Consider the following 16914-nt stretch of genomic DNA (forward strand, 5'->3'; position numbering starts at 1 on the left):
TATAACAATAAATTAATGTCATTCCACTTCTTCCTTCATCTGTTCCTCTGTGTGGCATTTGGAAAATGCTTTAATCAGTTTTTCCATTCCTCTGTCTCATTGTATTCAGGTCTTGCTGTTTGTTTTTTGTTTTTGCTTTGCTTAGACGTCATGTGGAAAACAAGCCCAAGGGCAGCAGCAGAGACTTTGTTGCTGGAATTCCATGCAGAGCTCTGCCCAGGTTCCCCAGAAAGCTGCAGGAGTTCATCATGTCCCAGGGTATTCTGGTAGGCAGGGTGTTCTGCCTTGTGATCATTTGGAGATGATAAAATGCTGCTTCATATAGGTCCATTCCCTGTCTGCTGCTTTTCCTAGCCCTGCCCTGGTCGTGTGCCCACCCCTGTGCAGTCCGCAGACCTGTCCTTGGGCCCCAGTGTCTTCCCTTTAATTATCTTCCATCATCTACACGTCCCAGGCTGCTCTTAGAACCCCATCCAGCAGCCCTGTGTGTCCAACTCCTTTGACCTGTAATGCTGCAGCTGGTTTTTCTCTCAGTCTAAGTTCAGACCCATTAAAAGCAGTGGGTTCCTTCCACTGAGGCAAGGTGCAGGTAGACTTCAGGGTCACAGCCCCCACCTTTGCAGCTGCATTGGTTAAAGGTTCTGGCTTTATGTTAAGTATTATCTTAAAATGAGAAAAAAGAATCTCACATGTAGAAGCATTTAGAAGGATTGTGTGTGATAGAATTGTAATATTTTTTTTCCTAACTCCTTTGACAAAGGAAAGAAAGTAGGAAAATATTAATTTGGGTTCTCATTTGGGAAGTTCATTGGAAAAGGGAAAGAAATCAGGGAGAAATAATGTGAATTCAGAATGAGTGGTGTAAACTCTGAGCTGCTGATCACTGCTTTGTTATGCAGACAGATTTCCATTAATATTCCTTCTTTTGAAAAACAGAAATCCTGTCTCTGCTGTTGTATGCTTAATTGAGCACTTGAGGCAAAAAAACCCTCATGACAAAAATAAAACAAAACATAACAAAAGACCCTATGGTATGCAGATTTATTCTTCAGATGATGTTCATATAATTTTTTTTTTTTTTTTAGAAAAGTTGTTTCCTGCTGTACATCCTAACTAGATTCTCTGAAATCTCCGACCTCTCCCATGAAGTGGGTGAAGAGGTTTGGTCAGCATCACAGAGTGTGACTGCTGAGGGAAAACTGGAGTTGAAATCGGTCGTGGAAAGCTAATGTTATACTTGAAAGCACTTTCCTCAGAAAATATATTTTTATGGATATATGCATCCTGTTAAGACGATCTAATATTTTCTGGAAAGAGAAATCAAATCCACAGTTAATTGAATAGTCATTCCTTAAGAAGGCTTCTGTTACTTGTGACTTAACTGTAACAGAAAACAGACTGTGTATTAGCACAGACTCTCAGCAAGATTTTTTAGTTATAAAATGTCAAAGCCCTTTCAAAATTAATGAGTAAAATATTGCCTGGCTTTAACATTGAGTATCGCAACTTTAAGAAAACATTGTTTTCCCACTCCTTGTAGATCAACATGTGGCAAAATTATTTCAGTGGAAATATGTGCCCACAGGCTATGTATTTTTTGTGTTTTGTTTAACACTGGTTGGCATCTGAGATCAAGAAAGCTTAAACCAATTATGAGTAGCTGGTGCAGCAAAAATCATGATTGATACATTTACAACACAGGGTCGATTCTTCCGGCAATGTTATTGTATTAAGAGGGGGAAAAGGGGACATCAGGCATCCAACTTTGTAGCCCTGAATTAACACAGTGCTCTGGCCACATACAGATGTTTCCTCCCTCTGTGCAATCAGTGTGTCTTGCACTGATTGCAGCCTACAGACCTCGAAGAAGAAACAGCTGTGCAATTGTTGCTAAACCTATTTCCCTCTTCCCGTTGACTTACTGGATTATTTAGTATAGTAGAATGATAGGAATTTAAAAATAAAAAAATGCTGTTGAGTCATCTAGTCCGTCTTGCAGCAACTTGTCCTCTCCAGGTCTTTGTCCAGTCATGGACAGGCTTTGTGATGTGATTGGACTTCATCCAATTTCCTTTGGAAGATTATTCTGCAATAGAATACACTTCATTATAAGAATTTTTCCCTGTAAGCCTAAACTTTACTTTGCTTGGTATAATCACATTATTCTTAGCTATATTTTCCTGAAAAACCCTATTAAAAAAATCTTTAGTCTGTGTATCCTTCCAGAGCTTGTAGATAATTATCATATTTCCCTTTCAATAGTGGCTTCAGTCAAGAAATACATATTTAGTTATTTTAATATTTTTCTATAAATCAGCCTTCCTGATGACTTTTATTGCTATCATTGAGCCAAATCTCTAATTCTTCTATTTAGTATTCAAATAGAAAAGGCAGGACTGAATAAAGACTTACAGATTAGATCATGATGTCATTGAAAACCCATCCTTTGAACCAGTGTTTGTGCCTTCAGATCTGTCTGAATGCCAGCTCTCCTGAGGCAGACTTCAGTCATAAGATTTGTCTCAACTTTCTTATCTACAGCATAAGTGCCTACATCAAAGCTACTCTCCCTAAATTCCTTTTATGATCATTGGACCCTATAGCTGCATGCAATTAATCTAAGCTGTTTTAGGTATCCACATTTAGGATGAGAGGAACTGAGCACTAGAGGTGTGTATTTTTCTCTGTCTAAGGTCTCTGTCCTGGACCTGACTTCCTTGGGTATTTAAGTACAGGGTGTGTGGATGTTTGGATGCTGTGATTCAAGAAGTGAGAAGAGTTAGTGTTGGCCATGGCAATGCCACCTCAGCTTCAAAACAGAAGCAGAGTGGTTTGATGCATTGTGTGTCCTGAGACCATTCCTAACACAGTTGAATGGCATTGAATTCAACACACAAGCATGATGGTTACATTGAATAATGGGGTGGATGAAATTGCCTTTTGCATAGGCATAGAATCATAAAATATCTCCAGTAGAAAGGCACCCCTAAGGATCATTGAGCCCAGCTCCCTGCTCCTTGCAGGACAACCTGAAACTAAACCATTTGACTTAGAGCAGCATCCAGATGCACCTTGAGCTCTGACAGGCTCACTGTTGTAACCACTTCCCTGGGGAGCCTGTTCCAGAGACCACTCAGCCTTCTACTGAACTTCTTCTCCGTGTCCAATCTGAACTGAAGCAGGTACAGCATTTACCCAGAGAGTATGAGTCTAGATGCTAGATATATTGGTTTTCAAGTTTGTTTGGACTGAAGGAAATCTATGATCAATGCCTTTCCTTTTTGAAGGTCTCTAGAAAATGGCTCTTACATGGCAGATGCCAACGACTCTTCCTTTCTCTATCAAGTATTTCTTCTCTGGTGACAGCTTAGTGCTCACGATCCTCACTGCAGCCCCGGGGAGATGCCTGCTCAGATGCAGTTCTTTCCTCTAGCCGTAGGTTATGGATTGCTCTCCATACAGGTCCAACCATTCCTGGTTTATACTGGAGTATCTAGGAAAAGAAATCAGCATCTGCCTTTTGTTTATTAGTTAAAAAAAAAAAAAAAAGTTAAATACATTTTCCCAGTGGTTGGTTACCTTCTGTCAGACTTTCTGACAAAATATGCTAAGCCGTCATTCCTAATAACTTGTGTATAATGTCCAGGAAATAAAACATTTGTACTAAATTCCTTTGGAGGGCAAACACCAGAGAAGGAGGAGAGTTGTTGAAATTGAGGGATAATAACTGCTCAAGATAATATGTTTAGTAATTAGTCATGAATGAATTTAGACTGAACGTTAACAGAAATTATTCAAACATCCCAAGAGGGTGAAGTTCTGGAATAAACTCCAAGTGCACTAGTTGAGAAGAAAAACAAAATAACTTGAAGAGAGAATTTGGTAAATTTAGGGAAGTTTTTATGAGACTATGTAGAAGCATTTACAGGGGTTGAAAAAAACCAGCCAGGCATGCAATATGAAGTCATAGTGTTACCAGAAGGGCTAAACAGGAGACTGGCCACTGCTCCTGTGTCTACACTGTCACCTATTTCATATTTAATGCAGTGGTTAGTGGCTTCTGCTGGTTATTAACAGATGACAGAAGGCTGCAGCCCAAGGTCAGTACAAGAATTTCCTTGTTGTTGCCCGACCCTTGGAGTTCGGGATGTCCCTTCCTGAAAAACATATGGGACTCTGATCTTGATCTTTTGTTGGTGATGCTAGGAAGGGCTTATGTGGAATGCATGTGTCTCTATGGAAAAAGACACTGTTGTCAGTCCTCCTGGGAAAAGCAGGAACAGAAACCTGTTCAGACAGTTCATCCTTCTGAGAAGTGTATTCCTTCAATACTGCAGCCCAAGCACTGTACCCAGCCTTTTCCCAGCTGAAGCCTGTGCTGAAGGCTTGCTAGACAGTGGCTTCTGCTCCTAATTCACAGTAACTGGAACAAAATGCAGCTATCCTCATCATTCACAGAGACACGCAATCCTCAGAGACTGCAAACCTACCACAGCATGCTATAAGTCATTGTGACACTGGCAGACAGAGTACAGGGCTGTCAGTTGGGACAGCTAACTTTGAAGCATCAGCATACTGGAGATGAGAAGGACTTGGTGCAATGTGTTAGGCAGGTATTTTTACTTGCCTTTTCTTAAAATTACCCTGCTTTCCTAATGCTGTTTTATCATCACCATGGTGAACTAATTCTGCCACTAGCCTGTCTGCTAATAATTCTTATCTTGATAAGCTATTCCTTATTGGATCTGACTTTTTAGAGAATGACGTCTTGGTGCCTGGCCTCCTTTTCTAGCAGCAGGCATGACTGACTACTTAGGAAGACTTCCTAGACTCCTCTCAAGTTGTTTGATCTTGCTCGTCTTCACAGCTTCATCTTCCATGTTTGTTTCTGTGACAGAAGAGAACATTATAATTTTCTTTCTTTCAAGTAATGTGAGTAAACACCTGTGAATTGCGTCTGGCTCCCATTATAATAGGTGTCTATTTCAAGGAGGACTTGATGGTCCTCTTCTTCCTCCTATGGATTTTTTGACTTACCTGTGGTTTACCTGAGACAGGATGTTACTGGTGGATATTTTGGAGTGATTCCTTCTTTTATGCAGGATTGGGGTGTCATAATCTTCAGATGTTATGGTACTAGTGTTTAAGGACTTTCCAGGACAAATGAATGTCATGGTCATACTGAATTTAACCGTGTTGTCCTCATAAGTCTTTTAAAAAATATTACCTGTATTGAACCTACTGGAACCTTTTTTTACATTCCTTATGATGATTTGAACAGGGGTTTCCAAGAGTTGTCACTTTAATTAGAAAAGGTAAAGGGTTAGAAATCTATTGCATCTACTGCATTCAGCTGTTTAGCCAGTCTTTCAGTGGGATGAAGAGTGCAGTGCTTCTGCCTTGCTTTTAAAACAAAACCCCCCAAAGGTATGTATTTCCTTATGAAATTTCTACTCCAGCCTCTAGACTGCAGTGACAGCAGCACATTTCTTTGTGTCTCAGACACTCTGTAGAGCCGGAGGAAGGTGGCTTAGGCTCTGCATTGTCAAACCAAAAGCAGTGGCTGTGTTGTGTGTCTCCCTTGCCTTTGTCAGGGCAGGTGGGGACCCTTCGCTTCACAAGTGTCTACCACAGTAATGTTGCTCAGTAGTTCCACAGAAATATTTCAGGTTGGGAGTCTTTGCACCTAGGTTGCTACTTTTGAGACAGATTTCAGAGCAGTGAGTCCTTTCATGCATTTTCCCACAGGACATGGAAAGAGGGCATTTTCAGCCACTGGAAATTTGCTTTCTTTGAGAAGGAAAAGGTCTGCAATCTAACAAACTTTTTTTTTTTTCCCCCTCATTTTTTCTTTTTTAACAGGGAACATGGGTTTGTGTTAGTTTGCCAAGGAGCTTATCAAAGCAAGAATTGCCCTTCCTCATCTACCTCACTGTCAGTTCAGGATTGTCTCAGAACCATTTGCTGATACTGGTGATGCTGCTGTCCAGCATAGGTAGTTTGTCCATAACAGTGATGGGTTAATATCCTCACTGCAATGGATGGCAGGAATCTGTCAGTGGGTAGGGATGTGGGCCTTGGTGGACTGGCTCTGCTTCCCACTTATTTTGTTAAAGCAGTGCATCCTGATTTTAAATGCTGCTGTTTCTGAAGAAAAAACCCCCAACAAACCACCATGAAGTAACAGATTAAAAAATGTTTTTGTGCATTATCATGTAGCACATTCCACTGCACAGAGTGTGACTGTAATTTTGTCAATGATGGTCTACAGGTTAATATGCTTTATTGAAGCTCTTTTACTGAATCTGGAATCTGTATAAGAAGTTCTTTTTGTAACCTAAAATCTATTAGATGTTACATCTTAAGGGAGCTATAAGAAGATTGACTCCCAAGAATAATAATTTTCTCTCTATTTGAGGGAAAAGTTAGAATGTTTAATTTTGCTTATGATAATTCATATAATTTTATATAGGTTCAGGAGATAAGAGGGGAGGAGTGACATGGAACTTCCTTAATTTGCCTTTATTACCTATATCAACTGTGAATCTGTTGGTCTTGATGCACAGTCAAAAGGGGAGAGATTTTTCTGTACTTGTAGATTTATGTTGAAAAGAACAAATTTAAAATAGGGATGGTAATGATGGAAGCTGAAAGAGTTATTTTGAGAAATGAGGTATAATAAAGGAAGGCATTTCATGTTCATTTATTCCCTGATTTTAGTGTTTGACTGAATGCAAAGCTGAAGGAACAAATCTGAATACAAAAACAAAAGACATAAAAATGAGAACTGCCTGCTTTGTTAAATATTGCTAACTGTCATCTAGAAGTGATACTGGCATCTAGAAGTGATACACAGTGTTAAAGATATCACCCCTTAATTGTCAGTTATATAAACCCAAATCTAGAAAAATGTTATAAACACTCACTCTAATGTATATTCATTTGTACAGAAATAAAAGCTTTTTCCACAGTGCCTGGCACATACTGAATATTTAGTGTAACGGAATGGAAAGGATTTTACAAGTTAGTACCTTTAAAATGAGAAGATCACAATACATTTCTGACATGGTATTCCAGCTTGGACTCTTATTTTATGATTTAGTTAATTCTCTGCGCAGAAACTGTGGTCCCATGATAGAGAGATTTGAGAATCCTGCACCAAGTACTGCTCATCTTGGTCATTTTGCCTAAGGCACTGAGCAAAAGTTGTGTCTAGCTTTGACAGTAACAGCAATTACTTCTGTTTTAACAAGACACATGCATGAAGGACCTACTGCACACGTCTTATGAGAAGCAGCTGAGGACACTGAAGTTGTTTAGCCTTAAGAAAAGGAGGCTTAGGAGGACCTTATCCCTCTCTACTTGAATGGAAGTTGCAAACTGGTGGGAGTCAGTCTCCTCTCCCAGGTTACAAGCTATAAAACAAGAGGAAATGGCCTCAAGTTGTGTCAGGGAAAGTTTAGATTGGATATGAGAAAAATTTTCTTCAGCAAAAGGATGGTCAGGCATTGGAACAGGCTGCCCAGGGAAGTGGTTGGGTCACCAGCCCTGGGAGTATTTAAAAGTCATGAAGATGTGTAGGCACATGATTCAGTGGTGGCCTTCACAGTGCTGAGTTAATGGTTGGACTCGATGATGTCAGAGGTCTTTTACAACCTAAGTGATTCTATCATACTGTGACATAAAATAACAGTTGAAACTAATTATCTGTTAGACTACTACACTGAGAATTCTCCTAACATAACATAACCAAGAACCACCCAAAAAAGTGTTACCTAGTGTTGGTTTTCCTTTTATGCTCCCAGCATGAGAGACAAAGAGATAATCATGGTACTTCACAGTCCTCTTTCTCTTTCACACCTGCCTGGCCTTAAATGTAAGTGGGAAAGCCAAGATCCAGGAACTTTGCACCTTCTAGTTTCTGATGCATATAGTGCCATGTTCTTTTTTGTGCTTTTTTTTTCCAAAGTAAAAAAAGTAGAGTAGTTCTGTGTATTTTTCCACAAAGTCCTTAAAGGGTGATTTTGGGTTTTTAGCTTTTTTGACAAAACACAAGTGCACTTTTATTTTTTTTTTTTCAAGTCAATTGGTGAAAAGATCTTTCAGTTCTCAGAAAGGATAAAGCTCTAGAAAATATTGATTTTTTTCATCGAAAATCATTTTAGCTCATAAGCTATTCTTTCCTTATCATGATGGGAAAAAAAGATCAAATTTCCAGATCAATAATGTTGAAAACAGCAAAAGCAGTGATCATCCTAGGTGCATGTTGTTTTCTGATGCGATTTTGTATCTCTGAGCATTTCCTCATGCTGTAAATATCAGCCTGACTTGCACTTAGGCTTCAATCTCCCATTTAGCAACATCAGAAAAAAATAGGGGCTGTTTAAATGCAACAGGGCTTGGAAAAACCAATTTTTTAGAAGTGCCAGCATGTCTAAACATTGAAGGAAAATATTGAAGAGTACCAGTGTGCTTCCAGTTTGTCTCTTGCTGAGTGTTTTTTCTATTGAATAATCACATCTGCCATTGCCCAAAGCAGTGGTTCATTGTATGTAATGTGTGCTTCAAGGCATTCAAGAAAAAAAAAAGATTGAAATTATCTGGAGGAAACCAAATCACTTTATTTCAAAGACAAATTAGATTGATCTGTCTTACCATTCTCCATAGATTTCATAGGCATGTTACTTGTTGAAGTGGTATCAAGCATTTTATATATTATAGCAATTTGCATACATTCATTAAACTGTGCTTTATAAAGCTCTGTGACAGGGGCATTTGATGAATCCTTCTGTGGACTGCATAGCTGCTTTATGTGGAGCAATCTGTTAAATCATGCCTTTGTCCTTCAGTTTGTCAGAATCAGTAAGTGAAGCAGATGTTAATAACTGTGGGAGAGTTTGGGCTTTTTGGTGTTTGCAGAATATGGGATAACTGTGAAGGGCATAATGTGTTTGTAAAAGTGACAGCTGGTGTTATTAAAGATAGAAAGTCTGCTACAAGTGAAAACTTTCTCTGGCATCTTTTAGCAACTCCAGGAGGTTTTTTGGAACAGTCAGGTGGGTGGTCAATTCTAAAATCAACACTGCTAATATTATGCGCAGCAAATTCTGTGCTTGTACTCAACACACAATTGTTATCTTTGGTTGCAAACGTTCTGTCACAGAGGTATCTCAGCCGTGCAATAATTCATAACATTTCTCTGTAAATATGTCATAAGAAATTCTCAGGTCAACAATCTCCTGAAGTGTGTCTTCAAGAAATATAATTTCATCCCTTATCGAATTAGTACGGTTTTTCACCTGGTCAGTTTGAAGGTTACCTTTATGACACAAGTTTTGTGGGACTTGACAGTTCAGACCCTGAAATCTTTACTTATTGTCAAGGTCGCTTGGCTGAAGACATTTCAGCCAGAGAACAGCATGCATTTAGGTGGTTAATGTGCTGCATCTGTTGAGTGGTAATTCCCGTCGAGTTGTGGTAAGATGTGTGCTTGATGTCAACTGCAGAGGCCTTGCAAGTGAAGGTAAATGTGCAGTCATAAACTGGGTAAGAAATGAAGGTGATAAATAAGAGGGAAAACATGTTTTAGGGGGTGGCTCAAGAGAGGCCACCAGAGGTGGAGGTCAGAATCCAAAGAGTGTCTGGACAATGCTCGTGGTCATTTGGCCTAGCTTCAGGTAGTCCTGCAAGGAGCAGAGAGCTGGACTCGGTGATTTTTGGGTGCCTGCTATGGGTGCCTTTCAAATGGAGATTTTCTGTGATTCTATGTGGCTATCTGATGAAGAAGTAGAAAAAAGGAAGGACATACTGTAGAAAATAAAGTGTAAACTTCAGCCACCTTCTGATCTTGCAGATTTTTATTTGTATTTATCTAGTAAGTAGCTCCCACTCATTTTAGGGGTGGTATTTGGCTGAGATTCACTTTAATGACATTCTCTTTGTGATTATGCATTATTGTGAAAATCTCTTTTGTGGAATTGAGTAGGAGGTGCCAAGGGTGGAGATGTAGTGATGTTACTTGTGCCTGTGTGATTGAATCTGAGCTTCTGAGCCTGGCTTGTCTGCAGCTGACATCAACAGCAGGAATGGTTACACAGTGCATAAAATAAATAATCCTAGAAGTTGTCATGTTTGTAGTGATTGCCTGAAAATATGTAGAGAAGACCAGTGAGGGATTTCTGTTGTTCTTGCACATGAAAGTAGGCAGCAGCTACAAATCAATGAACTGTTGCTTTTGTGAGAAGAATTGGCAGAATCTTTCATGCTGTTTCTGGATAAAAAATTCTACTACTTCTGTTCCTCAGAGTGAGTTTTATCTTTCTGTCTGATTATCTTGCAAAAAATGAGCAGTGAGATAATTATCCATGCTGATATTTACATTTCATATCTCTGCTTGAAAATTTCTGGCTTACATAAGGGAGCAGAGGGAGTCCGGGACTCCTTGAGTGGGCTGATTCTTTGGAGAAGCAAATGTCTGCTCTTCAGCTGGGACACAAAGGTGCTCCCAGCTGGCTGACCACTGATGCACAGTGGGCATAGACAATTCTATATCTGATTTCTTTGCCTTCACTGGGAATCATGTCGGGGGTACCAGTAGCACAGCTGCTGTGGAAAGCTCAGGAAAAAACTCTGGAAAGAAAAGAGACAAGACTTTTTCTAATATAGGCTCTTAATTACCTTTAAGAGCTGTGGCTGTGTGGCAGTCCTGTGTGAAATGGTGTTTCTTGTTGCAGAGTGCAAAGTTGCCAGTAATGTCACAGAAATACTCAGTAGAGCATGCACTAATGATGGTGATTGTCCAGAACAGAGATCAGACCAAGTGCATTTGAACATAGGAACTTTCTTCCCTTTTTTCATTTTATTTTTTTTCTCTCCTTTGTGTCTTTCCTTACTCTGCTGAGCCTGTTTCTTTCTACTGCTGCATCTTTTTTTTTTTTTTTTTGCTTTGTCAAGCACACCACGTTTAACAAATGCATTATACTCAGGGTCACTGTGTGAGAATCATCAGGAAAATTTACAGAGACTCTGGGACTACTTGTGATTAGGTGTTATATGTATCCTTACAAGAATGTACATCCAGAATTTCACACCTGTAACAGAGCTGCCATGTTCAGCATTATAGGACATTAAAGAAAAAATGCACTTAAGAATACCCTTGATTTTTCATGTGGTTTCCCTATTCATGTCACTATTTTTGCTTGTTATAAGGCAGAATACTGCTTAAAAGTACATAAGGATGCTTGTGGTTTCCTAAATAATTTATATTTTCTGATATGCCAGCTTTTCATACTCAATATGTTGGTTTTGGTTTTTTTCATTGCAAATGATTGTATCAAAATTGCTATTTGAAAATTTTGGTGGTGGGTTTTTTTTGGTTTTATTTTTTGTTTGTTTGTTTTGTTTTGTTTTTTTAGTTTTCTACTAATTTTGAACTTGTGTAGAAGTTGTTTAAGAATCTATACAATATTATGTACCTTAAATGTAATGTGCTATAAATAACCGTATCATCATTGTTATCACCCACATTTCTCAAGTGATGCACAGCTTCAGAAGGACCGGCTCATTAAGTAGTATTTTGCACAAAATTTTTTTTTTTTTTTCATTTTATATGCTTAAGCCATATACTTTTAATGACTTTAAATATGTATAATCTTTTTTTATCAGATCTTGGATTCTGAACTTGAAGCAGTTCTTCAAGATTATACGCTTCTTGAAACTCAGAAAGTATCTGCAGTAAATAGGTACGTGTAATGGATACATTCATGTTTTGTGTTGGATGGCTTGGACTGTGAGAGTTTTGTTGACAGTTTAATGCTGAGTTTTGTACAGTTCTTGATAAATCTCAGTTGCTGTGAAAAGAGCAGTGTGATAGATCTTTGCAGCCTGAATTTTCAATAACATGTGGTTATTTAGGACAGAAATTTGGAAGGTTATGACGTTCACAGTTGCTCAGAGATAAATGTTTAGCCAAACACACAAACTTAACTTCAGAGTGAGCAAAAAGGTGGGTCTCCAAAAGCAAGTAAGAAACTTTGAAGGTAAAATCAGTGAGAGGAAGTGGCTCTACTCTTGATCCCTCCATACTGAGGCTGTACTTCATCTGGCTTTACATCTTTGTTTCCTTTGGGGTTTTTTTGCAACTGTCGAAGGTAGTAAAGGTATGAATATAACTAAATATGGGAAGGAAATGACCATAAAGGTTGAAAACTTGGGTACATAGAAGTTCCTGGAAATTTTTTTCTTAGGTGTTTCAGTGAAGCTCACATCTCACTTCAATCATTTACAGAAAATATTCAGGCAATTTCAGAAATACATTCTTGCATATAACAAAGCAATTTTCAGGTGATTTCTTTTTTAAAAGTCAGGTCACACTTTATGGTTCCTGAAACTCTGCTGAACTCCTAGCAATGGAGAAAGATAAATGAGAGAAGATTTAGAAGTTCTTATTCTTTCCAAAGAGTTCATAGACCTAGGCAATTTTTTTGAGATTCAGTTCAGTTTGAAGGAGTGGAAGGGTTCCTGAATACCTGGATGTAGCTGTTGGACTTACCTTGGTTTGTGTGAGAAACTTTGAAGCGATTTAAAAGTGATGAGAGATTAAATGCTTATGCACGAAATTCACAAAAATGGATTTTGGCACTAAGTTGCTCATTCTGTAAAAATTTGAATGCAACATATCTTCATAGTGTGCTTCACCTGTAGGTCCCAAGAAATTTAGCAAAAGCTGGAGAAGAAACATTGTCTCCAATTTATGTATGGGGTCAGGTACCTGCCTGGGTCACCTAATATCCTACTACTTGAGCTCCTGGATGTTCAGACCTGTGTCAGGGCCTGTCAGAGGATCCCATGTCTTATCATCCTTTCAGAGTGTGTGCATAAGATCAATGTTTCTGGTGTTTACATTTTCCTAATATTTCTCATATCTATTGATATGTCCTTACTGCTCCCTTTTGTAATACATTTCTTCACTCTCATTTACTCTGCTTTGTTTTGTTCTTTGCTTTCTTATTTTGCTTTCCCATGTTTTCTCCTCTTCTTAATTCATTCGCAGTCTCTGGAGATTAGCTGTAGCGAGACCTTACACAAGGAGGAGTTTCAGGAAAAAGAAATCAGAGTGGAATGAGCTTCCCTTTTACTGCCTCTCTAGAGAGCCTGCTTTAAAAGGCAACTTGCTGTCATTCCCGTAAATTTTCTTTTGCAGCCAGCTCTGCTGGGTGTCCCCTTTGTGCCCTTTGAACATCTGTGTTGCAGCTTACGTCTGAACCCAACTGGAGAACAAATGTGTGAACCTGCTTCTTATTTTGAGCAGAAGGCTGCTGCTATTAGTAGGCTGCGTGGCCTTGGTTCACCTGCGACTTCTTAATCCCCAGCTGGGACCGAACCAGCCGTCTGGATTCTCCCCTCCTGCCAGCCATGCCCTTGTCCCTGGGGTATCAAGCTTACCTGCTTTCCTCCAGACACTGCCCAGTGCCTGTCATTTTTCAGCATTCATTTTCTCCCTGAATTTTCCCCAAAATGTCATGGTAAAAAAGGAAGAAAGGAGTGAGCACTGCAGGACTTTGGTGACATAGCTTATTTTCTGCTGCTCCTGAAAACTTCTCCTTGCAGGCACACAGTCACGCAGGCACCACCCTTCTACATATGCAAGAAATCTTTAAGCCTTGAAGTATTCAGGCTCCAGGGATGCCAGAGCAGAAGAGAAAGCTTCATTTGCTAAACTGTGTATAGGGGTTCCAGGAAAAGTTGACAATGTTTTTGTGCCAGTTTTGGACACAGCACAAGACAGCTCACAGCATGTATTAGGAACTTAACCTCAAACAGACTTGCTTGAACCAACTTCTTACTTTAAAAGAAAAAAAAAAAAAAAAAGAGGTGAAGAACACGAAGCAGCAGTGCTGTCCAGTTTGCAAAAGTGCTATCCCACTTGGGCGTGCTCAGGAGTGCTTGAAGTACACCGGTGGTGAACTGCAGTCTCTGTGGCATATGCGTGTCTCCAAGAGAAAAAGGAAATCTGTTGTGTCAAGTTGGCTTCAGCTTATGCTCAAACGGCTGTTGTGACAAGCCTGGAAGGTGCAGAAAATTTTGTGAAAGATCAGGTGTGATTGCAGAGAGTGACTGTAACACTTGCGGGGAGGAAGCTGGAGTATCTGAGGTCAGTCTAAATCAGCAACCATCAGCAGGCAAGGGAACACTGCTGATTTACAGCATGCACCAATTCAACAGCCTCCCTCAGATATTTGGGTTGGAATGACTCAGAATTAGCAAACCTTCCTGGCTGACATTGCTGAAAAGGCTACTGGACAACTTTGTTTTCATTTTCAGTAAATGAGATCCCTTGTGATAGAAGGGTATATGAGTTTCAGAGCTTTTCAAGCCAGGTTAGAAAAAATTGGCCTGTTTCTTTCCAAAACTATCCATCAAGGCAGTCCCAATGCGTCCCAGACATCTCTGGGTGTGTGAATCCTGGGCAGGAAATGGCCTCCCCTATTCATTTTGTTAATGCACTTGTTACGGAGGGAAGGGCTGGTCTGGCTGATTGTATGGCTGTAAGTGCTGAACAGCAAAAATTTCTAAACAAAAAAATCTGGTCTTCTTTAAACTGTGGTGGACAGATGTCTGTCTTCCATCTGTGGCAGCCTGTGCCAAACAGCAGAACTGCAAAGTTTGTGTTCTGAAACCTCAGAGGAATAACTGGCACGCTCCAACTTTTCTTTATTTTCTAAACTTCACACAAATCTGAAACTTTGAACACAGAAAGTAATGTTTAATGTGACAAGCAGGCAGAAACTGGGAAATTCAGCTGGAAGGGCTGTGCATGGAACAAAGCCCTGGCACAGGGCATGGAGCCCCTCAGCACTGCTGCATGGGCGTTGCTGTTGGGTGACAGCAGGCAGTAGTCACCCCTTGTGGAGGCAGTCTCTTGGCTGGCTGTCCCCACCTGGAGGGGCCAGGGAGGTGGCTGGTGGTCTTGAAGGCATATATGGCTCACAAGACCCTTCCTGAGGTGCAGAGTGGCTTACACCATGTTGAGATGTGACACCTGGAAGGAGGACACTGAATATGTACTCTATACCAACTAAGCAAATTAGTCTTTAAAGGAAAAGAAGGCATTCTGATCAAACAAAGAACTTTCAGATACTGTCAAGAAATAGCCTGAATTCTGCATTGAGATTTCTTAAAAACACAAATATTTTACCTCTTTGGAAGCACTTTCAAACTGGATTTTTTCTTAGTAGTGTTACCAGGAGAAAGTAATGCACAGATCTTCTATTCTGTAACCAGTAGGGCAGTACTTCTCCCTTATCTGACCATGATTTGATCGAAAAGTTTCTCTGGACACATTGCTGGCTTATGTTCAGCTGGCTGTCAACCAGCACCCCCAGGTCCTTTTACACCAGGCAGCTTTCCAAACCATTTTTCCCAAAGCCTGTAGCATGGGGTTGTTGTGACACAAGAGCAGGACCCAGGACTTGGCCTTGTTGAACCTCATACAATTGTTCTTGGCCCATCAATCCAGCCCGTCCAGATCCCTCTGCAGAGCCTTCCCACCCTCCAGCAGATCAACATTCCCACCCAACTTAGTGTCCTCTGCAAGGAGACTGAGGGTGCACTTGATCCCCTTATCCAGACCATTGATAATGATATTAAGCAGAACTATTTAATCCATTAGACTGAGATATTTTGTCTGTTCTTGTTCTTACTTGACACTGCATCTAAAAAGGACTGCATTGTTTTCAGTGAGTTTGAATCAGTCTCATGGAGCAGCTGGGAAATAAAGCAGGACTATGCTTCAGCCATTATCAACTGGGCAGTAGCAATTTGCTTTGGTTAAGGGAAGTGTCAGCTTTCAGCAGTTCCCTGTTCATTTTTAATTTGCTTCCCCATCTAGGCGCCCTGTGTTTTTAGTAATGTGCACCTCTGCTGTGTTGTCGCTTTTATCAATCAAAGTTATTTTGCTTTTCTGACTTGGCATGATATTGCAAATATTTGTCTCCTTTGGCAGAGCTAGGAAAATGTGTGTTTATGATAGGTGATTACAAGGACACCACTTTGGTACCAAAGTAGCTTCTCCTAATTCACTGGAACGGCCGTGGCCGAGTCCCGCTGCTAAACATGCTGTATGCTACCCAGTAACACATGGTGTCAATAATGGAGGATGCCAATAATGGGTGACACAACTGTCAGACTTAAAAAATAAAGCACTAATAAGGAGCTTTGAAATGGTCTTGTTTAAGATTGGTTGCTGTTTGTGACACCATTAATTCTGAACAGGAGTTTTATTCCAAGTGCAAGAAAATGAAGGCACTTTTTCTGCTTAAATGGATTAATAGTTGGAGTATGGAAGAAAGCAGCAGTCCCCTCCCTATGTAGTGTGTTTTGTCCATGTTACATTGCTCACCTATCTGGCTGTCACCTGCAGGGATCATTTCAGTAGACTTCCCAAACCTCTCCTGCAGTCACTCCCTGTCACTACCTCCCATGCATGCATGGGCCGTAGATGGTAAATGTCCAAGTGGAATTTTTAGCTTGAATGCTCAAGAAACCAATGCCAACAGTGAAGAAAATGGATACAATCTGCTGTTGGTTTGGTTATGCTTTTGCTTGAGGAAAATGTTTCCAAATTGGAGAGGCAGGTGCACACTTGTGTGGTGCTTTTTGTTTAGATACTAATGATGCCTCCCATGCATCCCAATGTGTATCCCTATTCACTGGGTGAGGGTTGGTTCTGGAATCTTGTTCTGTCACAGAAAGAGTGTGTGGTAGCCAAATGTAGCTGCACACGAACAAAGTAGCCTTATTTTGTCAAGATAAAATACCCAGTGCAGAGTATCATAAATTGATCCCTGGAGGAGAGGCCTAGAATATAAACTGTACTTTGAATATATGCGTGTTATAATCGTATTGAACACTGTG

The 16914-nt window shown here is 40.0% G+C and overlaps 1 protein-coding gene across 4 annotated transcripts in view; it reads left to right on the forward strand.

The window, feature by feature from the left end:
* The window catches only part of ENOX1 (ecto-NOX disulfide-thiol exchanger 1), a 309445-nt gene that overhangs the window by 13021 nt on the left and 279510 nt on the right, over nt 1-16914 (forward strand). For all 4 annotated transcript variants that reach the window (XM_066176219.1, XM_066176215.1, XM_066176214.1 and 1 more), the window contains exon 2: nt 11665-11741. The gene's annotated coding sequence lies outside the window, so the exon portion shown is untranslated. The remainder of the gene's footprint in view (nt 1-11664; nt 11742-16914) is intronic.

This window comes from Chamaea fasciata, unplaced genomic scaffold (assembly GCF_029207755.1).
Source record: "Chamaea fasciata isolate MVZ Bird 193981 ecotype frontalis unplaced genomic scaffold, bChaFas1.0.hap1 SCAF_2, whole genome shotgun sequence".
In the NCBI taxonomy this organism is placed as follows: Eukaryota; Metazoa; Chordata; class Aves; order Passeriformes; family Sylviidae; genus Chamaea; species Chamaea fasciata.